Consider the following 27,929-nt stretch of genomic DNA (forward strand, 5'->3'; position numbering starts at 1 on the left):
TTATACTTAAGCAATATATATTTTGCAGCCTCTTTGGAATAACTAACATGGACAAGGCAAATTAACGTGACTTTTAAATTGTTACTTTTTAAATAAACTTTTTTTTCTTTTTTTTAAATTTTTCATTATAACCTGAGACGTAGTCCCAATGCATTACAACGGGGAAAATCTGCACCAACTACTAATGAATACCTATAAGGATAATAAGTAATAAGCACCAGAATAAAAAATTCTAGCAACTTGTATCATCTATATATTTAATTAAAAATTACTATGTGTAGTATAATTTATTAATATGATCAATATGTCTCTGCAGCTAGGGCCAGATTTTTTATTAAAAGCGTATTTATTTTTATAAATAAAAATTCGAGTGCCACTGCCGAGGCTTGAACTCCGAACCTCCGATTTACTAGTCTGATACGTTACAGACTGCACTATTCCGTCCTTGGATAGTAAATACCTAATACTAAAAAGGTTTATTTTGCTATTTTTGACGTCCCAGCTAATATTCTATTTGTAAATTGATATATTAGGTAAGCATATACTATAATTAAGATTGTTGAAGCAATTTCTTAACTGTTTGTAATATTAATAAAATTGTTCAGAAATAGCAATATTTATAGAGAGTCAATACTCGTGTGAAATTATTTAAAACAATCGACAGAAATACTTGCATAAATAAATATTTAATTTATTAACGAATATTGTAGTTATATTTTAAAGTAATTAATTCGTTACATTGGTTTATAATTATTAAAATACTATGCTAGCATATTATTTTTTAAATTTATATATAGATACTAAAATTCAATATTTCTTGAACACTTTACCATTCCAATCTATCAATTATACTTCTACAATGTCTATTTTTATTTAAGATTACTCTTATTGCCCTATTTTGTAATTTTTCAACATTTGTTTATGTAATTCATTAAACATATTTAATATTGTTGCACAATAAGTAAAATAGACCAATATGAATACTACATATAAATATAAATATAAATCAAGAAATTTTGTCACTGTTTTTAGAAAAGACAGGAGCTTAGTTAAAGTGAAATGGTCGGGATAAAAACTTTGCTGTTGGTTCAACAAAAGTGATTGAAATGGTAACTATGAAGCTGATAACACTGCAACTAAAATATATTTTTTTTATGTACAATTTATCACCCTTTTTCTGAAATAAGCGTGACTTAAGATCAGAAAGTAATGACATCTTTAGAATCAGACCAAAAATTCGCATTGGTGGAGCAGCAAGATTTCACAACCTTTTATAAATAAATCGGGCAGAAAGTCAGGCTCAAAAAAAAGTCCGGTCTTTACCTTCTCAAAAATACTAATGACCAATTACAAAAAGAATGACATACCTTCAGCAATATTTTATACACCGTCCAATTTTTTTCCATCGAATTTCATCACATTCTCTGCGTTTCTTGTTATCAAAACGCTTTTAGACACTTATAATTGCGATGGCAAGATATAATCAAATACTTAGATAGAAGAAACGTTTAACGTGGCCCAGGACCGAGAAGAGTTTTATGTTGCAAATTATCAAGACACGATACATGTATGAGTAAAAATATATTTTTTAACTTTCATTCGATCCAATCTTTGAGCGATAAATTATCATAATCATTCTCGCGTGTATTATTTCACGTGTTATTAAGTGCGGCCACGTTAATCGACCGCGCCTATTAACCCTTCTTCGGGAGCTTCACCAAACACTACGGTAGGCGTATAATCCGCCTACCAAATCCAAATCCGGGTGTGCCGGAAAAGTCGAAATAAATAATAAAGCCCCGCACACACACACCATACAAAAATTAAAACAAAAAAAATCATATCTCGAGTTACGACACTAGTTTGGAGGGCTATTATCGTCCCACGTAATACATACACATACACTACCGATCAGGATTTATCGACTCCGGTCGACGATAACGACCGGCGTGTATCGTATAATTTTTCATAATACATCATTTCTTCCATGTGTGTGTGTATGTAATGACCACCTCATTTCTACGGATTTTTTTCTTTCGAATGTTACGATTCCGAATTAATTATTCGTCTTCGGCCCGCCATAATTGCCCGGTGAGACGCCGTAAATTATAAGGCAGTAATTATTATCGAAGCAGACGCCTTGACGTACTAATTGTGCCTAGGGATACCGAGAAGACCGACCTTTTCGCTTCTTATTATATATTCTTCGGCGGTACTGTTATGGATTTGTATACGTGGCGACTGGATAACGCAGCTATAGTATATAATGGATCTATAATCCAGAAGATCAGACATAGTTAAATTAATCTCATATTCGAGTGCTATTTTTTTAACGGCTATATTACTTATTACGTTTGAATTTTAATTTCGAACTTATTTTTACCTTAGCTATGTATATATAATATTATACATATCTAAATATGATAATATATAAAAAGTTCAAAAATAGTATTCACAGAATCATTAAGATAAGTGGGTTAAAATAATTTACTAAGCCAAATTTGTTATGCCAGAGAAGTTATAAATAAGTTGCATTGCTAAATATTTTTTTTATTAACATTATATGAATATTGTGAAATTGTTTAAATAACTATTTTATAAACAATATTTAATTTACAAGGTATATAACTACATTTTTAGTATTTTTTGCACGAAAATGATCATATGTTTATAATATGCTAAATATAAATGATTTTTCGAATCAGTATTTGACACATAATATTAGCCTACTTAGTTATTATAATAAATTGATTGAATAGAACATAATTTTATTGATAAGTATCTGCATTTAAAATAAAATGTAAACTATATTAAATGATTTTTTAACTCAAGATGTACTTAAAAATAAATACAAATAGCAAAAAATTGGCCATGATTGTAATAATCTAAAAAATAATTTATTACTTTTGAGATATATCCTATTATATTTTTATACATAATTAAAAAACCATAAGAAATATATATCTGATATTAATTTTAGAAGTTTTTTTCACCTCAAGTTATACCTAAAAATTAATACAAATACTCTAAAATAAAACTAGACTTTACTAGTATAAAAAAGAATATAAAACAATGAGGATATGTTTCGTTATTATTTTTTAAATTATTATTTTTCTCTATTAAAGCTAAAAGTTCAATAAAAAATGTGTGTTTTGTACAGTTCAGATAAGCATAAAATCAATAAGCATAAGAATGGATATGTGCTAACACGAAATTCAATGATTTCTTAAAATAAATTGTTACCCCAGTAGCAACACAAATTTTTTTTTTTAAATAAATTGTTACTCCTAACAAATCAATAAAATGACTCCATTTTTTTACTAATCTAATAAATATTATTTAAAAATGTAAGATATATACTATATTTTTAGTATATCTTCTCTCTATTGACTATTTAATTATTTTAAGAATGTGTGTTGACAATATTTTAGAAACACAGTTATGATCTAAGAAATTAAAAAAAAAAATCTAATCTAAGCAACTTTTTCAACAAATTTTTTATTGAAAAGACTACTGGTTGTAATTTAATAAAATTACCAAAAATGTATTTAGGTGTGTTTTTTACAGTTTAGATAAACAGTAAGCATAAAAAATGGATACGTACTAACACTAAATTTAACGATTTTTTTAAATAAATTGTAACCTCAATATAAACCTAACAAATCAATACAAATACTATGATTTTACTAATCTAATAAAAATGTACAAAATTATAAGATATATACTATATTGACTTTAATATAAATATATCTTATGAATGTTAACTATCTAATTATTTTGAAAATGTGTGTTGATAATATTTTATAAACACAGTTACGATCTAAGAAATTCGATAAAAAATATCTAATCTATGCAAATTTTAATTCTTTTTAATGAAGAAGTTTCAGAATACTGGTTAAATTTTAACGAAATTAAAAAAAAGTCGTTAAAATATATAATCATTATTAAGTTATAATAATTATTTAGTTAATAAAAAGATTAAAGTCCAAGTCAATCGATTTCATTAAAGAATAAAATATTTTTATTGTACAAAGCTCACAGTTATGGTCTTAAAAATTCCATAAAAATTATATAAAATCGAAAGAATTCTATAAGCTACAAAATAAAAATATTTGATTAAGAATTACTAGTTGTGATTTAATAATATAATCTAAAAATTTGTTTAATATTATAATAATAATTTAAAAAATATAAATTTTAACCGCAAGTTACACTTAAAAATTAATAAAAATATCCAGAGATACGACCATGATTTAACTAATCCGAAATATAATATAAATTACTCAGGTAAATAGTAAATTTAACATATTAATTAATTTTAAAAATATGTATTTGTATCAGTTAAAAGTAATTGCCATTTTATCATAGGAAATTCTATAACACTAAGTTAATAAAAAAATACTAGTTAAATTTTATTAAAATTACCTCAAGCTATTTACAGAGTGTAAGTCATGAAAAAATATATAACTAAAATATAAATTCTACAAAACATACTTAATCGGAATAGCTTAGCAATCATTCAAAAGTAAAAAATTTTGAATTATTAGCTATTTAATATTTTTTTATATAGTTATTATATAATATTTTTTAGGTATAAAAGTGAATAAAAAAATATATATATATACTATCTTATAAATATTATTTATAAATATACCCATAATAAAAACTAATAAAATAAACAGTGATTCAATTTTACTTGTCAGTTTTTCTTAGTAAGCAAATACCACAATATTCTATTTCTATGCTATAATATTGAATATATAAATGATATATATTTAGCTTATTTATCTGTAATATTAACGTTGAAAATTCATCGTAAAGTCTAACTTTTTGTGGAGAATAGTGAAATTAAATTTTGTTAAAAAAATATATTCTGAAAACAATTTGTATAATTTAAAATCAATTAAAAATAAAAAAAGTGGCTGTGTCCATTGAAATTTAAATCTTATTTTTCCATAAATTCATGATTCAACAGAAGCATATACTTATGCAAAAAGAAACTTATATAATTAAAAATCGATTAAAAAAAGAAAATGTTCCCATACATTAATAGCTTTATAACAAAGTATTAATGTATTATTTTAACATCAACATATATAATTTATTTTCATTCCACATTATCCAAAATTCAATATAATTTACACACAAATATTGAATTTAAATCATCTACGAGAAGCAATAATAATTAATTACACATTCGAAGCCATTTTTATGCGTGCGAAAACGAGTGAAGCTGTTATTAAATCGCCGCGATGGCAACCCGCAATTATTATTTTTTATTCTCCTCAAATCCGCAAACGTACATATCCATATATTTTTTCATCGTTCATCATTAAAAATCTTCATACAGCAAACATTGATACGTATACGTTTTAATTGTGAATGAATTATGAATTGCTGCGCCACACGCCGTCGTATATTTATCACAATAGCCACAATAGCCAATTTGATCTTAAACAATTTTCGAAAAAATTCAAAAGCTTTATAAATCACACGTCAAGTATTCTATTATTATTTTTTTACTACCCATTTTCGTTTGAAATATGGACACAGGCGTAGAAAAAGAGCGATAATTAAGTGCAATCAATGCGGTCTATCGCTCATCCCAGCTCCCATCGAGTCCACGCTCGACTTGTTAAATAGGCCCAGGGCCAAAATTGGATTAAAACATGCAAATTATAACTGATGAACCCCCACCCCTAGCTCATGTACCTTTCTCCTTACACAAATCAAAGATTCACAATAACCTGATAAAAGCAATGTAACAATAAGTCTTTACCTTAACTTTGAACAGACTTTTCAATATCTCGCAGTTACGATTGTTATTTCAATTTAAAATTAATTATGGTCGTATCTAAGAATAAATTATAATATCAAACTATTTATTAACCTAACAATAATAATTGAGAAAAAATATAGCTCATAAAAAATAATTTTATAAATTTATTTATAAGAAACTTATATTTTCTTTTCAATATAAATAAGTATAATTCTGACCGTACTAATTAAAATTTTTTTTTTTATTAAAAACAACAGTTTCTACTCATGTTTTAAATATTTTTGTATTGTAATGCCTTTTTAAAAAAGAATATGAGCAATAAAAATAGAAAACTACTTGTTAGCATATGTATTGCCTGATTATTTTTAGGTTACATAATAAATTTACACAGGAAAAAAATTACACACACAATAAATTTAACATTTCATGTTCTTTAGCATCATATTTAATATCCTTTTCAGAGTGCATAAGAATTATAAAAAAAACATAAATATATGTTATTAGTGAAGGAAAGTAATTTTTATTAACATGCTATTTTAAATATGTTATACAAAAAAAAATTAGTAATTTAACACTTTTTTTTAATTAACCATTATAAAAATAAAACCTTTTATCTTTTTTGGTAACTATATAAGGAATAAATTAAATTATTTCAAACTCCCTCATACTTTAAAGTGGTTTTTTGAATTTATAAGAAAGTTAACCATACCAATAGAAATTACTAACATAATTACAAAAATATTTTTTATTTATTTTATATATTAAATTTTTGGTTCCACGTGTTATTAAAAAAATGAAATTTATTGCGTGTGTAATTTCCTACTTGCGTATTTTTTTATGTATACTTTCTTCCCTGTTTAATTTTTATTGAATAATTTTTTCCTTGTGTATTTTTTTTATGTATAATGTCTTCCTATTATGACTTTATCAAGTGTAGTTTTATCCTGATACTAATTTTTCAATATATACGAAAGAAGTATTAAAGTAATGAACTTAATATACAAGCTTAGAAAACCACTAGATTTCAAATAAATAATAATAAAAAAATTATATTTTCAAAAGAAAAAGTGGCACATAAGCTAGATAATCATATGTTTTTAAAGGTTGAATAATACATGATTATACAACTAAATCATTAAAAATATAAACTTTTCTCATTCAACACCATTTTTTTAGAAGATTGTAATATCAACAATTAGTATTTTCTATTGGTAATAAATTAAAAAATATTGATTTTTCAATGAATATTATAAAAGTATAAAAAAAAATTGCGTTATTTCCTAATGCATGACTTTTTAAAGCGCAACTTTAAATAAAAATATTATTAAAATCAATGTTTCAAAATAAATCTAAATATAGATTTTTTTGTGTGAAATTGGACGTGTGCTAGGTTATAAAAAAACAGTATTAAAAAATCCAGAAAAAATTAAACAAATTTTAATAAATACTACAATATTTTTTGAGTATATTTTTTTATTACCACGTATACTACAATATTATACATTAAACATGAACATTTTAGCTATAGAACCATGTTTTCTATAACATGTTGTTAAAAACAATCACAAAAGGAAGAAACTGACTTCATAAATTAGTAATGTACGAATATTTCAAACGTAATACATACACATATTTAAGATTGTTAATATTTTTTTTAAATAAATTATTTGGTGTTAAAAAACATTTTTTTTTTAAATAAAAAACTCAAGTTTATTTATACTATTTTTGTGAAGTACTCATTGATTTTTGAATAGATACGATACAAATTTTAAAATATAATACTTAATAGAGAATTCAATTTAAGCAATATCATCAAAATCAACAACCATACAACTTATATTTTCAAATGAGAAAAATGCAAAAAAGACGTGCACTAATGGATAATTGATATTTTAAAAACATCAAAAAAATATTTTTAGAGAGAAGCAAATTTTATGTACACCACTATATTTTTGTAAGAATAAAGCAAATAAATCAACGTTAATAAGGAAAGTGTATTATAAGGAATAATACTTTGATTTAAAGAATGTAATATTTTTTCTAACTTCGCTTACAATAAACCTTGTGAATTTTCTACAAATTATTTTACATCTAATTAAACTGCTTACTCAATTGTACAAATGAGTTGTCTGGAAAATATCGAATAGTTTTAGAAAGTGAAAAATCAATACAATATAAAATGCCAATACCCCATAGCAAAAGCTAATAAAAATAACTTTTAATAATGATCCATGTAAAATGAAAATGGACAATACAACCCGTGATAAAAATGTAATTTTTTTAATTTTCACACCTCATCATAAAATATACAGTCAGTATTTAAATTAAAAAAATTTAATATACCATAATAATAAAAAATATATATTCGGAACAAAATGTAGTTAGTACTCTTGAACAAATATCATACAGGCCATTAAAATGTATCAGATATCTTATTTAATGATGTCATTAAATCTAAAAATTTTCGCAGTTAGCAAAGACTAATATACTGAATTTTGGTAATTAAAGGGTTAGTGTATCATATAAGAAAACTTATGGAAGAAACTATGAATTTATTGTTTTTTAATAAAAAAAATATAAGACGTTTAATTAAAGTGTTGACACTTAATATTATTATATTTTTTTTACAATATGCACTCAGCGTGTATTTTCATATTTTTATTTTTATAAATAAATTTAAATAACTATTCATAAAATTCAATGATTGTGATACTTTTAAAAGACTTCGATAACACTAGTTTAAAAAGATCATTTGAAAAAAATTGAATTATTGAACTTTAACTATAAACTGATCTGATAAAACTAAAACAGTAGACTCCCCAATAACACGGTAAATTGGAGACGTGCTATTTGAATGCAATATTTCACTACATATGAATGTATTATATATATTACTACATGCGCCTGATTCGTACGTACTTATTGCAATAAAAAGTATTTTCTAACTCCCCGACTACACGCACCCAAATAGCACGTCCGCAATTTACCATATTATTGGGGGGCTTACTGTATACAGTTTTGTAAAACCAAAGATTATTATTTACAACAATAATGATTTCAAACTGATTTAGTATTTAATAGTTGAGGAGCAATTCTGATAATTATATTATATTATATGTATGTAAATACATAACCAAATTTTATACACATACAAAGTCATCTCATTATCCATTCTTTTCCGTTCTTTTTTCTCATTCTTACACTATCACAGATTTTTAAATTGTAATTCCAAAAACAATGCGGCGATTAATCAAAGCCTTATCTCGGTCCTCCGAAAATAAAACATAAAAATCGCATTTTATTTTTTCATTCGTCCGGAAGCAATATTGCGAAAACTATCGGATTTTTTCCGCGTTACGACCCGATACGAACGGTAATAAATTATTTGTACCATTTTTTAATCGCGGGTAATAAAGTATTCGTCCGGGACAACGTTGCAAGGGTCGCCATTCGCGAATTGCGCGCGTCGCGTGTGAAACATTGTCTGTCAAAAATCGCCAGAGAAGTGATATTAGCACGGTGGCTCTCAAAATATACCATTTTAAAAATACGAATATCAAAAACAGAATAACTTAAAATCAGTTGGTATTACTGTGTTAATCTGCAGATGTCGTAGCGGAGTGCTATCAGATGTATTTATTTTTTATTCCAACCAATGAATATTATATAGAAAATAAATTTAAAATAATATCATGACATAATTTAAACCGTCATTTAAAGTTATTTTTAGAAATAAATTATTCATTATGATGTTTTGGTACATTAAAATAATTGTTTCCACACTTTGAGAACTATCGCATCCAAAATGCAACGGCGTCGCTGCGAATCACCGCCACAATTTGATCCGACGAGCCATTTATCTATGATTTTTTCAACCGTTTTTATTTGTTTTCTATTCTTAACGCCACCGGCAGGGGCGGAGATGACGATGAGCGATGCTGCCCATAAATCAGACTAACGGCACGGACGCCACTGGTCTCTCCCGAGCCGGCCGCTGGGTCCACCCACCTCCCACACCCACCGGCGAATGCACCCAAGTTTGCCCTCCCCTGGATACACTTCCGACGACCTATCCCCTCGACGTGTACGTGCGCTAAAAGGGTGTTTAAGGTTTTCTTGATTTTTCACTTTCTCACTGGGTTACTGGGTCTTTTGAGGGTAGGGTAGAAAAAGATTTTGTGGTGATTGAATGCATGGGAATATTTTTTTTTTTTAAATAAAATTTACATCTTTCCCTACTCTCTTTAATTAGCATATTATATTAATATGACTAATACCTGAAAGATCCTAATTCGAAACCCAACTATCGTATCGTAAAATATAAGAGATCAGAATTAGTGATAACTATTTAATAAGATTTTCATAAACTGAGAATAAAATATAGTAATGTATAATTAAAAAAGAATCGAGCTAAATCGCGCATATTAAAATATATTAATTGTGAGTTTTAATAATAGTTTATAATTTACAAAATAGATGTAAAAGATTTCAGACTTTGATTTAAGTCTGCTGTCTCACTACTTGATTAGTAGTTGTTAATTATGTTTACATTGTTGAATTTATTAATTAAGTATGTTGTTGTGCTTTAAAGAGACAAAGACGTTAAGCTTAAGATAAGCCTAATCGATTGTGACGCATTACAATTTTCAAAATGTATTTTTTTTCAAGTATTTACTTAATAGTTGTTAATTGTGATTGTGTGCTAAGAAAATTTAATTTTTTTTTTAAAAAAAACTCATACGCAACACAAACTTTTCAATCTTAAAGAAACAAAATTCGCACTGATTTTTAAGTATTTGATACAATTATTATTTTTAAGAAATAATATAAGTATTTGGTAGTAAAGCTACAAAAATATTTTATATAGTTAAGATAAATCGATTTGTACCTTAAATTATGCGATAACTTGAACCGAAGCACACGTTAAATATTTATTTTTTAAGATCAATCTAATTTTGGTAATCTTTTGATATTGTTATGTAAAAATTTTTAAACATAATAAAATTCTAGAGCCGATATATCGGCTTTTATGAAATTAGTAAAAATAATCTGAGACAATATTTTGCCTTTTCAAAATGTCTAATTTGATATGTTTTTTTATAGATATATAATTTTTAATATTTTATTTTATGTTACATAATAATAAAATATTTTTTTTAATATGTATTTTTTTAATATATATTGAAATGTTGCAGTTCGTAAATTTCTAAGATATGAATCAATTCGTTTGAAATTTAAATTTTTTTAGGAATGCTTCTTAATAAAAATATAGAATATACCAAAGTGTCCCTATTATTTAAAATGTTTTTTCTAGCCTAGCTATTAAATATTTTAATAGTACAAAGATTACTAAGAAACATTTAGGATTGCATTTTTGAAAATAAATATAACAAATATGCTTAAAATCAAATTTTTAATTTTATCTATGGATATTCTGTGTAGTTATTTTATAAGTCATATAAATTAATTTTATTATCTGATTATAATAATCGATTATTTAACTAATTATTATTTTTTATCTACACATAATATTAACATAGATTAATTTTTTCTTAATATAAAAATATAGCTTTTTATCTATTTGATTATTTTGAATGGCTACGTGTGACGCGTAGCTAACAAAATATTTTTATGGATCAAAAACTGATTACGAATTTTGGCACTAAAAAAAGTGTTTTTATTACTTAAAAGTTTGGTATGCATAAACCATAAGTTTTACAAATAATATAGGCATTGTTAATAAAAATATATTTGTTGCAAAAATATAATCCTTATGAGATTAAACACATATTAATATATAAAAATCCATTTAAAGTTTCACAAAAAAGAAAAATTACTATATATAATAAATACATTGCTTGGCAACGATTTTATAAGCCCCTGATTAAAATCTGCTTTAAAATAAATATATATTTACTATGAAAGGTCAAAAATACTATGTATTTATATTTTATTAAGAATATCTTAATCAAATGATTTTTTTAAGTAAGCTTCTAATGATGTGCATATTTTTATTTGAATAAAAATATTTTTATATAATATACTTTTTAGTTTATTATATAAAAATATTGTGAAAATAAATAAAATATAAAAAATTAGTAAATTTTTGGCGAAATATTTTAATATACACCTAAGGTAAGAACTAATGTGAATTTTAATAAAAGCTAAAGTATCAATAAAAAATAATATAATTATTAAATGTACTTACATATAACTGCATATTGAAAAATATTGAAGGAAGTCAATCTCACCTGGAATAAAAAAAATAGATTTTTATATGAAAAAAAAATATTAACGACAGAAAAACGCATCAATAGTATATGTGTACATTATAGTATGATTAATTTAATATTAGAGAGATCAAATTTATATTTGGTTCATGATATATGCATGACATACAAATATCTATAATATATTGTTTAATGAATGAGTTAAAAAATATTTTTTCATCATCCAATATTTTTTATAAACCACCCCTAGCCACATTGGTACAAACATCGACGCACACTACCCGAAAACGTTTATTTTCCCTGAAAAAATAAAAAAATAAATAAAAAAACACACACATCCAAAAAAGAAAATCAATACTGCGGCGTGCATAGAACGAGGCGTGCACTTCGTTCCTCTATTATATTCGCTAAAATAAACTGTCGAAAAAATTCATAAATATCCTGGGCGCAAAAAAAATCGCTCTGTGTATTGCTGAAAGCAACCCAAATAGAGTGACAACCCCTGAGCGCACCCACTGACCACCCACCCCCCACAGCGATGGCGTTTTTTCGCATTTTTGCCCATTATTTCGGCCGAGCGAAAAAAAACGGTAAAAACTGCATCGCTAATGCACGATGCACACAGTAAAGCCTTCTCGCACGTACACCTACATGAATTGAACGGTGGAAATTGGATAGGGTCTAAGTGCCATAAAGTTAGAAGAGAGATTTTATTTTATAAGAGTTACTCTAACAATTAATTTATACGTGCGTAGCGTAAAACAATCGCCGGATTTCGATGCATTGTATTTTTAAATATTTTTGGGTAAGAATGTAAATAAGCGATTTTATTTCAAGGCTTTAGAACAAGGCGCTAATTTCTAAGCGCGTAGAGTAAAACCACCTGCAGTAGTCTTTCAAACAACAATTAACATCAATATTTAGTAATTTATTAATATAAAAAAATGGGATTTCCAAATATTTTTAAAGAAAAAGTGTAAATAAATTCGAAGAAGTAAATTATTTTATTTTCTAAGAATTACATTAATAAGAGAGTAATGTTTTCAGTGCTATGTGCTAATTTATGAGAGCGTAGAGTAAAACAGCCAGTGTGACACAAAAGCTGACATTATTCAATAAATAATTTATTTAAAATAAACAATGATTTTTTGAGTACTCTGGCAAAAAATGCCAGCAATAGACAAAGAATTCTTAAGTCAAAAAAGCGTTATATAGCTGATAACTAAATTCTATGAGCTCGCGAAAATAAATATATTAAATTAAAAAATCTATTTTGCACTATTTTTTTTTTATAAACCTAAAAGTCTATAATTATTAAATGCCTAACTTGATTCTCTGTACTTTAAAAAGTGAATTGTATCAGATTTATTATTTAATATGTGAATGTGATCTAATAAAATTGTTAAGGCGTGAGTTCAATGGTATGTATAAAAATGGCACATAGACCATATAGGATTTTTACTCTCGAATCTTTTGTATGAGTGTGCGTTTGTGTGTGACGCATGTGTGAGGCGAGAGCGGACACATCGACGAGCTATCGCTGAAAAATAAAAGAATCGCCAATAGGATGGCTCTCGCGGGGGCGCGAAGGGGTTAAAAAAGTGCGGTGGTGGCGAAAGAGGGTGGCAAGCGCGCACGGCCATTGTGCTCCAAAATGGAAGTTCCCAAATCAAATTTGGAGCAACGGACATTTTTCGAATCTGTTCTACGCGCGTGGTCAAAGATCTGGAACGAAAAAACATTTTTTCGGCAATTTTTTCCGAAACAATTTAGAAGCTTTTGTAGGGTTTCACTGAAGCACTGACCTATCGCAAGGTTTGTGATTTTTTAATATGCAAAAACTTCACGCTATCTATTTCTGAATGGATTTAATTGCAAATAAATTTATACCTATACTAAAACATTTCTATGTGTGCCTAATAAAAACAACTGTAAAATTTTTAATGCATCAAATAAGACGTCCGGAATTTAAGGGACAACTCAAGACTAGTCAAATATATTATTTTCATTAAATATTTCAGTTCCTTTCTGCAGACTACTGACTTAAATATGAATCTCTTTCTGAAAAAACAGTTAAACTATACGCGACATCAATAGAGCTTAACCCAAATGTAATAGTGGTAGATTTGGAAGTAAAAGCTTCGAGTGACAATTGCTACAACGTGAAATAAATATAATCAAACTGTCGCAAAAAGTGAATATGTATACGATCTTTCACATATGTAAAGATTATATATATTATATATATATAGATTATATATTATAGTATAATATTGCCCCATTTTAATTATTGTGCAACACTATTAAATATGTTAAATAAATTAGACAAACAAATGTTGCAAAAATTACAAAATAGGGCAATGAGAGTAATCTTAAATAAAAATAGATTAACTAATTGTAAAAGTATGATTGATAGATTAGAATGGTTGAATGTTCAAGAAATATTGAGTATGAATGTTTTAGTATTTATATATAAGTTAGAAAATAATATGTTACCAGAATATTTTAATAAGTATTTAATAAGAAATAAAGATGTACATAAATATAATACTAGAAATAGAGAAAATTTAAAGATAATTAAGTATAAGAAAACGAGTACGGCTAGGGGAATTATGTACGGAGGTTTTGATTTATATTATAGTCTTCCAAGAGAAATCCGAAACAGCAAAAATATAACGGGTTTCATAAATGGAATAAAAAAACACCTTCGTACATATAGAAATAAATTATAATATTAAGACTTTTTTATTGTATATTTTTATTTTTTCTTTCTGTTATGTATTTTTTATATATTTTTATATATGTTTACTAAATTTGTTAGATGTAAAGATTAGCTATTAAGCTAAATAAATTAATAAAATAAAAAAATCTTAAATAAATATAAAATAAAATAAATTATTTAATTAAGAAATTATTTGCCATCCATTATGCTTTTCAGAAGTCGCGCAGAAATAAGTTCATAAAAATCTTTCATTTTAATCAAACAAAGATGAAAAAATTAAAAAAAAAATATTGTTTTTTAATATAATTGATTTTTTTTAATACGTCATCTTAATCATAACTCAAAATAATCAATAGTTTATTTTCAATGAAATATATATAAAATCAGTGAAACTACTACGTTTTTACTGTGAAATACAATAGATAAAGGCACCATACAATAAAAATCATTTGACGTTTAATATGTTTTAAAAAAATAAGAATAAATATAAATAGGTATACAAAAAAATTTTAATTGGTTTTATTCTACCATAAAACGACTTATATATTTATAAATATATCTCATAAAAAAAACTTTACATTAAATACAAGATGAATATGCATATTTTTCATTTTATATTGTCACAAAGGTTCATCTTCAAAAGATTATTATCTGTTTTGAAGTACATATATTATAGTTGTACACTTGTACCAAATAAAATAGCGAAAACATCCGATCCTACAATCCCATTGTTTTCTGCGCATTAAATAGTTCAGAAAAATAAATGTTTTAAAAGAGAATGCAATCAAAGTAAGTGCTTATCTAGATTGTTTTCACAATGCCGACTGGTTTATGTATGAGGTCGCTAACTCAAATAATTGACATTTTATCAAAACAGGTTAACGTTGTGTACATTTCAAAGTAAAATATTCAATCAAAAGAGTTAAATTAACATAAAATATTTGCTTACATTTCCAACAAAACCGTTTTAAGAAAGCTATAATATCAATACTTAAAAACACCATTCAAAACAAAGTTCAATCGAACGGCGCCGAAATAATGCAAAAGCTTCCTTGGGAGAGCTTTCGCCGCGACGCCAGTTGCAATACCGCCGCACCGTAAACGAAAGCTCTCCCGTGAATTATTTCATGCGATTTTTTTTCATTCAACTTTTATTATATCCCCATATTCGATCGGTATCCTCTGTTCGAGTGCGCGCACCCATAATATTAAAATTTAATTCCGCGTTTGCGCCGAATGCAATTTTTATTTAATTCGCGACCAAATTATTGACGCATTACTCTTTTTTTCCACCCCCTCGATTCGACTGCTGCCCGCCCACCGGGTGGCAGGACCACCCCCCGGTGACCCCAGCGGGTTTTTTCCACCCTTCGGGTTCATTATTGCATAAGCAATCTAATGGATTTTCTATCGAGTCGAATGTGCCGCTGCGCTATTCGATTATGAAATAGTTTAATCCGGTTCGACGGGTGTTTCCAAATCGTATGTGTGTGTGTGTGTGTGCGAACCTCTGGGTTGATTTGATTTTTCGGGTGTTGGGATGAATATTAAGATTTAAGGTGTAAAATTAAAAATATTCAAATTATTCAAAATAAGCAGTAAATATTTTTAAATTGCTATTGAACGTATATTAGACATTTATTAATATCATTTTTTTCAATTTATCAAAGCTTAATAAGCCTATGGAATATCATCATTAAATTTTATATGGATCAGGGATTCATAACCTTATTCAGTGTATGAGCTACTTTTAAAGGTAAAATAACCTATTGAGCTACTTGCTTAAAAAGCGACATGAATTCAAAAATATTTTCCCTAAACAAATTTATTTATTAATTATTGCAGGACAACTAAAAAATCTAGCTAATTATTTTAAATTGCCTTAAACTACAATATATATATGTTAGGTAAAATAAAAATATTATTAAAAAAACAGTTTTATTATCTGTTATATATTTCAAGCAAATTTAATCAAAAGTACAATACTTTTGTCAAGAATTTTTTTTATGATTATACAAATAAAAAAATTAAAAACCTAATTAAGCTTTAATTAAAAAAATAGCTTTTTCAAATCATAGAGAACATCTTATATGTATTTAACAGCTACAATAGATTCCCAGTTGTATTATGAGATATTTGTCATTTGAATAGTTTTATTTATTTTACACTAAAAAAATGTTTTTTAATTTTTGATAAAATCAATCAGAGATTAACTTGATAAATCGAATAATATTCACGATATATCCACAAATATCTGTAAAAATAAGACTGAAAAACGATAATAGTATAACATAAATTATAATAATATCAAGCTTTAATAATTAAAATAATTACGCAACTGTAAAGTATCAAGAACAAGTTTTGTTGCAATTTATTTAATTCGCGTTGCGATACACGCCCAAGATTTATAGCAGTCTTATTAATTAATCAATCGATCTTATCTATACCGCATGTTTCGTTTTTATCTATTAAAAAATAAAAAATAATCATAGCAAATTGTTAGTATTTTATTATTGAAATAAGAAAATACGCAATGTTAATTAAAACTTAATAGACGGTAGCTTTACGAAAGGCTTGAAGAAAATTACGCAATACAAAATGAAGTGAAAATTTTCCTATTCCCTTTGATCCAATAGTAGTTAAATATATACATGAAATATTGAAAAAAATTATTTTTAGTTGTTTTTTTTACCGAGTCACATTGAAGCGTATTTTTAATGGCTAACTAATCCTTAGTCTCGCCTCTTGGTTAATTCTCAGCATACTTCAATAATCACGAGCGAAGGGTTAAAATTGCCGCAATTAAACATATACATAAAAAAATATGTATATGTATATACACGTATGTGTCATGGTGAAAAATTGAATCGCCCCATTAGAATGGGCGTCATTAAGAGCGCGGCACAAAATGAAATAATAAAATAATATTAAAAAAATTGTATATAGGTATATGAAACGAAACGAAATGGAAAAAAAACTGTTTATTATGGACGAATTAAAATGCGAAGTCACGTACATTATAATAAAAACGTACATGCACCGAACCAGTACAAATGGACTCGTTCGGGAGATTCGCTTTCAGAAATTACGTTTATTACGAATGTAAATTTTGATATTGAATATTAATGAGGGACAACACTCCTCGGGCCTTCGAATTAAAGGAGTGCTAAAGAACAAGAAAAAAGAGTGAAGATAATATGAGAATTTTAGAGTGAGTAAAAAATTGTGCAGACTGAATGATTCAGTTAAATATTGGCACTTAATTTAATGTCGATATTTTTTAACTAGCAGATCGAGCAATTTTAAAATCGTTAAACTGTTAAGATTTAATCATCTTCTAACTGCCACTATCACATTAGATATTATTTGAACGTTGCTTTATTTGTTTATATATAATTTACAAGATAAAGAATAAATTTATTTTATGATCACTCAAATAATAAATATAAAATACAAATAATAATACACCATCTGCGAGTGCCTATTTAAAAAAAAATCGATACTCTGACAGATAGTGTGCTCATTATGAGGGTTGTTCAATACACCTGTTCTTGCATGTGGTACTTCAAACAATACTCGAGAACACAAGCACAAGTGATGTGACACACAGTTCTTTCAGAATCTCCGAATTGTGTATATTCCTGACTAACAGCTTGAAAAAAATGCTGTTTCAAATTTTCTACAAATCTTGTAAAAATTGTGAAAAATAAAAATGTATTATGTAATATTGTTCCTTCAAGTACAAGTACCTGAAAAAATATTTTATGACATTTTCTAATAAAAGTGAGTAAAAATTTCTATAGCTGTATAAAAGACATTTCCTTGTCTTTAAATGTCACGATAGATATGACTAACCAAATCCATTACTTAAGAATAAATGCACTTATTCGTTAATTTTATTAGATAAGATATTAAATATGAAAACCCTACAGTTTTAACATTCTACTCACATTTACTATAAATTAAATATAAATATAAAGTTGAAAATCGTTTTTAATTGAAAAATAGTACAATTATTAAATTTCGTTACGATATTAACATAGACAAACTTTGATGTTTTAAATAATAAAACATATTTCAATATTAAATTTATTAATTTACATGAACAACGATGAACATCACATTATAATTAACCATTAAATAGATATTTATAAGTAATATTTATTTTAAATATTTTACCTATCAATAATTAATTCCAAAAAAATTCGAAAAGAGTTCATTATTTGTATAAAAAAAAATGGTGAAAAAAATGACTTATTTAAATCAAACTTTTTAATGCCTACATTTTTCAATTCTTGAAATTCGAATAATATATTAAATATATACTATAAAACAGAAGATAAGTGGGTCTGTCACAGGAATATATTTCCAACAGTGGCAGAAGTGACGTGACATTTGCACATATCATTCTGAACAGCTATATGCTGATGACCGATTATGTGCTATACTGCAATATGTGGCAAGAAAATCAAATATGTTTAAATGAAACGCTAGATTTTTGACAAATATTTAACTTTAATAAAAAAAATATTGTATTTTCAGTGTTGATTTTAGCTGAAATACGTTTTTTTTGAAAAGTATTTCATTATCTCGTATTTTACCAGATCACACACATGTTTATATCAAAAGTTCGGGTAAGCAAATGCAACTCACAAATGAAGTCCCTGCGTCTCAAATAAATAAATATAAAATTTTATCATTTACTTATACAGTAACGAAATTTAAGAAAATATTGAATATTGTACCATTCCCATTATAGATTTTACCGAAAGTTTACATACATTCGCTAAAAGCTAATACTAGGAAATCGTATTGAGAAAGAACGACAACCTGTATTGGTTGGAAATGTATCAGTTAATAGGTGATAGACAATTAGTTGCATATTATTAATATAAAAAAAGAAAACATAGTGACGATTTTAAAAAAATATGTAACGTGACCAGTAAAATCATAAAACAATTATAGAAAAAGGGTCTTGATAATTTAAAATGATATTTACTTAAATTGCTAGTATTGTATTAAATTTTAATAAATAAAACAGAATTACAGTGAGGTTTATGTTCAGTAGCATTAATAAATATTTTTTATTTTTATTAATGCATACCTCGTAGCTCAGGCATACTGTAAAAAAAGTTTTTTGATGTGTATGGTAGGATTGTAAAAGGATTGTGTATTGCGAAACACTAAAACCAAGCAAAAAAATTACAGCAAACTCATTTAATGACCAGCTGGTTTATTTGAAAGAGGTAATAAAAAAAGACCTAAATTAACAACATAAATCGAAAAATTTTACAAAACGACAATGCGCATCATACATAGTAAAATTGACTTGATAAAATCAAGGGACTTTTATCTAATCCACCTAATTCTACACACCTTGCTCCTTCCGACTACTATTTATTTCAATCGATGATATAAAAAGGTGACTATTGAAATATTTTAATTCAAAGCCTAAAACATTTTATGATGGAATTAAAAAAATATTTTTTTTAAGATAAATTTTTTTTTTATAAAAAAAAATAATTGAAAAATATTCTTTTATTTATTTTAAAAACAAATTTTATTTCAGAATTACCTATAATAATATGATATTTTGATTATAGTGAATAAAATTTAAATTTAAACATAAATTCTCCTAAGGTGCTTATGTAATCCAACGAACAGTAACAATGTCTATCAGAAAAACTAATCGGCTGATCATAAAATTTTTCACATAATATATATTTCGCTACACAGTATCGATTCCAATTCACGTCAACCGAGTCAACCATCAAAGCTCAAATTACACCGTGGATTTATAGCGTCAAGAACGTCAAGGCGATTGTCGAAATCCGCTTTTGCCATCCGTCCGATTCCATTCGAACAATGACGGATCTCTCTCTCCCTCTCTCTCTTTCCCTCCATCTCTGTCTCTGGTTTTTTAACGGCAAAAAGTTGTTATAATAATAAATGTCCGCGAACAAAACGAGAAACCAGATTAATCATTTTACCAGACGAGACAATACAAAAAGGAAGGGTTGGGATTCATTAATAACACCGCCGTTGCCCTCAAACCCTCCCGACGCCGCATTTGTCTCGTTCGGTGGAATATATACTATACACACCACGTGTATCATACATAGGTATGCATGTGCCACCCGAAAAAAACGGTTATAAAACAACGGACAACGAATTGTGTGAATGGTGTGGGCGTGTGGTGGTATGCAGCGCTAAAACGGCGGCCGATTAGTATGGACCGTGAGGTATGCAGATTTCAAGTCTTGAGTTTTTCACTTCTCGTTTTGATAGAGCTTGAGTAGGTCAGTTACTCGGTTTTGGACGTAGTAAGGCAGCGTAAGATACTTTAGATGAATTGTATAAATTAAATTAAGCATACTCATCTGCTAATAAATTACCATTCATCTTTAAAAGATGTAATTGTATGTCCTATTCTAGAACAAGAACACAGCTTAACTGTTGATATGAAATGGATAAAAATGTGCTTCATTGTACAGAAATAGTAGCTGAATTGGATGTCAGCAACATATTCAATAAAGAAGTCTTGTGATATGCGCATCAATTGAGAAGCTCAATAATATATCGTGCCTTTTATAATCCCTTAGTTCAGAATATTTTCTGACATACTTCTATATAAGGGAATATAAATATTATCTATTTTTATTTCCCAAAAAAATATTAGAAGATATTCTGGAATACGACTTCCTCGAGTCGCGTTGACAAGTCTACTTAAAAAGGCTAAAATTAAATAAAAACATATTAACTTAAGCAGAATATAAAAAAAAAATCAATGAAAAATCGCCATTCTGCATATATTTATCCAGTTAAGCTAAACAACTATATAATCGCGACGCTAATCCATAGTTTTAACTACATATATCTTAACTATGACTGGTTTTAATAGTGGGTAAGACTAAAATGCCATATTAATGTCTTAATGAATATTCCTGATATTTAGTACAATACACTTTAAATACGCATTATAGTTTAAAATAATGAAAGTATAGTTCTTAAAGACAACAATATCAATATAATTGATATTACTAATATTTATTAAATACATGTAACATAATTTAATTTAATTTAACGACAATATACACAACCAATATATGCTCTAATAATGTTATTTTTAGAAATCTTATTTATGCTTAATGTCCAATACTATTTTACTATCAATTTAAAATAACTAGATTTAGCTAAAATAATTTTCCCACGAAAGAAAATAAAAAATTATCGTCTTTATTTTGATGATACACTAAACTTTTAAAATATTTTTTTTAATAATAAATAGTTATTATTCTGTTAGTAAACCATTTACTCTTTAAATTGTAGATGTATTAAAAAAAATAAAAAAATATTTCAGTTGTGCATATAAAAGTAGCGCATAATTTAACTTTTTCATATGACTGCAATTTGCAATAAGATTTTTATTAATTTTTATAAATTTTAAGCAAAAATATTTTTTTAATTATATTAATACTTGATTGAGGTATATTATAATACTTAAGCCATTAATATATTGTCTAATGTTAAATTTTAAGCTTTAGATTATAACTGTAAATATTAATAATAAAAAAAATCAAAAACTATGTTTATGATTTATCTTAGCAAAATAAAATTAAGCATAATCATACTATTTATAGCATAATCTTAGGCTATTAGTTAAAACTGTATATTTTAATGTAAGAATAGCGGAAAAATACATTTGACAGTTTTTTTTAGATTTTAGGCAAAACTCTTTAAAAAATATAAATTTATGATTAACTATATAATAATATAACACTTAAAGCATAATGGTATCATTTAAAGCTAAATTTTAGGCTATTGATTATACTTGTATATATTGATGTAAAAATAGAGTAAACTTGTTTTATAATATTTTTAGATTCCACGTTCTTTCAAAAATATATGTATTATTAATTTTTATAATATATAACACTTTATGTATTATACTAATATTTAGCCTAGAATTTTGATTATACAATATTGTATATTAATATACTCTTTAAGGCAGAAATAATATAGAATGATTTTAGGTGCAATTTTCAAAAACTGTATATTTAAATGTATTCTTTAATGTAAGAACAGCGTAAAAAATATGTTGATAGTTTTTTTTTAGATTTCAGGCAAAACACTTCAAAAAAAATATTTAAGATTAATTATATAAGAATTAATTTTAATTAAAATAAATTAATTTTAAAATAAAGTAAATTTTTTTTATGAAATTTTTAGATTTCAAGTACTTTCAAAAAAATATATTTATTATCGATTATTACAATATACAACACTATATGCATTATACTATTATTTAGAGTAACATCCTAGAATCTTGATTATATATAAATGTACTACTCTTTAAAGTAGAAATAATGTAAAATGATTTTAGATGAAAATTTTTTAACAAAATATATTTATGACTGACACTTAAAGCATAAAAAAGCTCTAAATTATATCTAAGTATACATTTATGTACTTATTGTCATAAAAAAAAAAAATTTCAACAAATAAATTGCTGTCGAACTAATGAAAAAATTAAATATGTACTAAATAACAGAGATTTGAAGATATAATTTGAAAATTTGTTTTGTCGGAGGATCTTCTTAAACAATTTTACGCGTAAATACGTTAAAAAAAGAAGGCATAAATACTATAATTAGTGAATAGACACAAAAAAAATTTCAAGGAATGGGCTGAAATAATTGCATAAAATATTTACTATGTGCATTATTTTTATATAATAAATTTGCCGCTAAGTACAAAAGAAATTGCTACAAGAGTCCGGACCCATGGCCTCTAGATTACAAATCTAGACATTTCTCGTTACTTTTATAACTCAATATTTTAAAGAGAAAACATATCGGTACTTATTAATTTCGACTCAATAACGGTAAGACTCACACCAGAACTTTATTCAAGACTTCTCATCCAGAACTTGACATCAAAACTACCACTTCACCTTTGTCTTGGATAACAGAATACGCTATTCTGACCTTAGAGTTGATTATGTCTAAAAGTTGTCCTAGCCTCGGTATCAGGGTGTTTATTATATGCTTATTGCTATAAGACAAAGGTACTTCGTTACAAGTGATTATTGTACAACAACTTTAATGCAGTCCAGTTACAATTTTTTTAATTATTGTCAAGATTCTAGACGTCGTATCTGGACCAGAGTTGACGTGAAAAGAAAAGGGACTGTGTTTTTGGTTCTCTCAGAGATGGCGTTACTTCACTAGTTTCACGCCTATGTGAATTCTCGTGTATCAAGTTGGAGAACTCAGATGGAAGTTCTTGATTATGTATCGGTGAAAGTGATTTCGGAATTGAAGTATAGAATAGGCACTTATAAAGTCCTCCTGGGGAAGATTTCGCGTAATTGAATCTGTTTTCTTACTAAGACTCCTTATGAATAAATTAAAAAAAAATATATTCATAAGGTTTAATACCCTTTGATGCACTAAGCCTAAATTATTTGTTTTATTATGTTAGCACAATATTACAAGTTATTTGCAGGATTAATTGATAGATTGAGTTTCAAATCATTCATATACGAACAATTCTCTCGATTGAGAGACATTATCCATCATTCGCGCGACATTTTTTTCACATTCCAACTAATTAATTTTTAACAATTTTTCAAACAAACCATTTGACAACCACCACAGCGCATATTTCGGCACGTAAAAATAAAAAATAAAAAATACACACACAATCCACTCGCATCGATATGCACGACTACACCCCCGCCTTTATAAATGAACGCTGAAAAATCTGATTATTTTTTTATCCGTCGAATGAATTCGCACACACACATGTACATCCATGTCCGTGTCCGTGTCCGGCACGCGTCCCTGCACGTGAGCGTCGGTTTGTGTTAGAGACCGAAAACACTTCCTATCTGTGTGTTGGTCTGGGAGGATGAAAAGGAGGTGTCCAGTCGTCCACCTTTTTACTGTGTGTGTATGTTTCTGTCCCCCGCGAACCAAATGGTTTTCATAATTTTTCAAACATAATAACAATAATAAATGAAACATCTGAAACGGGGTGCGAAATGTGGAGGAAAGGGGTTGATCGGCGCAACGGTGGCGCCTCGGTGGTATTGTGGACGAAAATGGAAATATTGGTTTTGGCGGGTAATGATAAAGGATAAGGGTGTTTTATTTTTAATACATTTTTGACCGTATACCCTTTGTAAACCATGTTACGTTATATTTTATATATATTACTTCATATTTATTAAAATAAATTGTAAATTAAATGTGAAATTAATATTGAAATGTTGGTATAAAACCTAATTTTAGGTAACGAATATAAACAGAACGTAAAGAATCCCAGAAAGTATTCTAAGGTTATGAAATATGAATTAATAATTCAATAACTGCATTATTTTGCGTTGTCTTTAGCAGATCTATAGAAATCTAATTACCGCTTGGTCTCTAGACTACTGGTTTTTATTAGTGTTAATAACTAACCCTTTATATGACAATAAAATATGCTAGAAATTATAAGAATATCGCGGTTCAAAATAACAGTAAATTGTCTTCATAGTGTATCTATTAAGCTTGGTGTGTCGGCAAACTTTATTTATTAAATAAATATTTCACTGCTATTGACAGCGCAATTTCAATATCAAATAATACATAAGAATCTTGTTATATTCAATACAATTTAATATAAAAAAGTTAAAGACTATATTAAAAAAAATTCTGACTAACCGAAATAATAATATTAATAAAATAGCCCTTGATGATACAAAAATACCATTGAATGTAAAGTAAAGTATGCGAATATTTGGTTTACAATGATGCAACCCAGTTATATTAAGAATAAAATATCACAGAATAACTACAGATATATAAAGAATTGCCTCCGTTCAGCTATCACTAGCTAATACGATTACAAAGGGTTTGGAATTATTTATTACAGTGCTTTCCCGTTGCCTTCTACATTTTAAACTAGGGCACTGTTACATAATATATATTTTAATCTCGCAAAATGAACAATTTTTCATCAATAACTTTCGCATTACGTGCGCATTGAAGCGATTTGACAAAAACAACAATCGGCAGAGCGCGTTGTCTAATTATTCGAATCGGTATTAATCAGACAATGCCGCCTGATCCCTGACACACTTTCGCCAAAGTTAAAAAGTTCAAGAAACCACCCCTGCAACCCCACCTCCACAAAGTCGGGTCGGAGCGTTTCATCCCCCACCCGGACGATTTTCCGACGCCCCGGGGTGGCAATGAAAAGTTTTTCCGCCGGGGAAAACTTTTCCTGTGATGTTGACAAATCTCATAACTGCAGCGGCGACTTTGAGATTTTTTCACCCACATACACCACGTCGTATTTTGCACGGAAAATTTACTAAAATAATTTATATCAGTTATGATATATCAAAAAACTGTTCTGTCAAATATAATTGTTTTAATACTGATTTTTTAATGAGATAAAACGGTGGTTTAAAAAATATATATATAATTCATAAAACTATTGCTTAACAAAATATTTTAAAATATCACTATGATTATTTTATTTCGCAATTTAAATGTTTAAAAATGTTATTATCTATAAAGATAGGTTCAAAGGAATATGAAACTAATTTTGAAACATGGAGGAATATTGTTGTTGATCGGTTGACCAACATCGAATGCTTTATTTTTATATGCATGGTTTATATTTCTCTACAATATGATTTCACTGTAAATTTTGAAAGGTTTAAAAAACGATAAATAAATATATTTAGGCAATTTATAGCAAAATATAATATAATATACAAAATACTATTTATATTTTTTCAGTTAAGTTTTGACTAGTTTATAATAGTTTAATTGAAGAAACATTAGTTTTTTTTAAATAGGCCATTGGAGCAAAATAAATGTTATACATTAACAGTTAAACTTATTTGTTCCGACAATTTTACATATATTTATGCATGGCCGAATAAAAGTGTGTTATGGCCGTGCGTGGTTTTGTGTGTATAAATAACCTGAAGACGCCTCAGCTGTCACGGCGTATGGTCGTGCGTCAGCAAGGATTCTGAGGATGTAAACTCTGATAATAAAGCATTTCTATGGTTAGAGGTGTTTAATTCCGTCGAGAGACGGTGGTCCTTCGAAAAGAAAAGACGGCCATCTCCAAAGGGGAGAGGTCGCAACATTTGGTCTATTATTTTCTATTATTTCCTAACCTCAAACTTTTCCTTCGAGTCAATATGTCGAAACGCGACATACTGAAGCGTTCTAGGCTGCAGTCGCAGCTTAAGCGATTTGCCGACGCTGTTGAGGGCTGCGTGTCGAGAGGAGACGCGTCGGGTCTTCAAGTACATCTTGATGACGTTGTGGATGTCTTAAGGACCTTCAGGCAGGTCCAAGAGGACATCGAATGCAACATAGGTGAGGTGGACGATGAAGCTACCTCGGCGTTTGAAAGGGATTATTACAAATCCATTTACGCCGCGAAAGAGTTAATAGTGCGATATGCACGGGGGCAACCCCCCCTCCCAACAGTCGCGCCGCCTACTAATGTCTCATTACCTGCCCTTCGGTTGCCTTCATTTGAAGGTAACTACAAAGATTGGCCGCATTTCTCTAGCCTTTTTCTAAATATTGTTTGCCGAAAGGCAAACATATCAGATCAAGAGAAAGTCCACTATTTGTTGACTTCGGTCAAGGGAGAAGCCGCTGAGGTCCTTCGCGGTATAGAGTCCGCAGGTCAGTCATTTGAACTCGCATGGGAGTTGTTGCGATCACGGTTCGACAACCCGAAAATTTTGGCCACTGAGCATTGGAGAGCACTGCTCAGTATTTCGACGGTTAGCGCCAGCTCCCATGTGGGGTTAAGGAAGCTGATCGATGCGGCTACGTTGCACGTAAGAGCACTGGAAGGTCTTGGGCTGCCAGTGCAGCATTGGGATTTTGTCCTAGTGCAGGTCATCGTGTCAAAATTAGCAGTGGTGCTGGCCCGCGAATGGGAAGCGACAGCACTAACAATCAAATTGACAACGTTCGAGGCGTTGTTAACATTCCTAAAAACGAAGCATCAAGTGTTGGAAAACACAATTATCCCGACTCAGGTCCCCATTAAGGAGCCTAAAGTTGTTCACCAAGTGAGCCATCAGCCGTTGCGCGAGGTATGTCCTCAGTGCAAGGGGATTCACAAGTTGGGTGAGTGCCCCAGTTTCAAACAATTGCATGTCCATAAA

The 27,929-nt window shown here is 27.8% G+C and overlaps 1 protein-coding gene across 6 annotated transcripts in view; it reads right to left on the reverse strand.

Annotated features, from left to right (window-relative positions):
- The window catches only part of pdm3 (POU-domain protein pdm3), a 257,264-nt gene that overhangs the window by 138,203 nt on the left and 91,132 nt on the right, over positions 1-27,929 (reverse strand). The window contains exon 1 of one of the 6 annotated variants that reach the window (XM_088192307.1): positions 11,988-12,027. The exons of 4 other annotated variants lie outside the window; for them this stretch is intronic. The gene's annotated coding sequence lies outside the window, so the exon portion shown is untranslated. Of the gene's footprint in view, positions 1-11,987; positions 12,028-27,929 lie in introns of those variants that run through there. One more of the 6 variants, XM_088192303.1, reaches the window with a different exon arrangement.

The sequence above is a fragment of the Plectrocnemia conspersa genome, unplaced genomic scaffold, assembly GCF_051122295.1.
Source record: "Plectrocnemia conspersa isolate PC_06_02 unplaced genomic scaffold, ASM5112229v1 ptg000009l, whole genome shotgun sequence".
Taxonomy (NCBI): Eukaryota; Metazoa; Arthropoda; class Insecta; order Trichoptera; family Polycentropodidae; genus Plectrocnemia; species Plectrocnemia conspersa.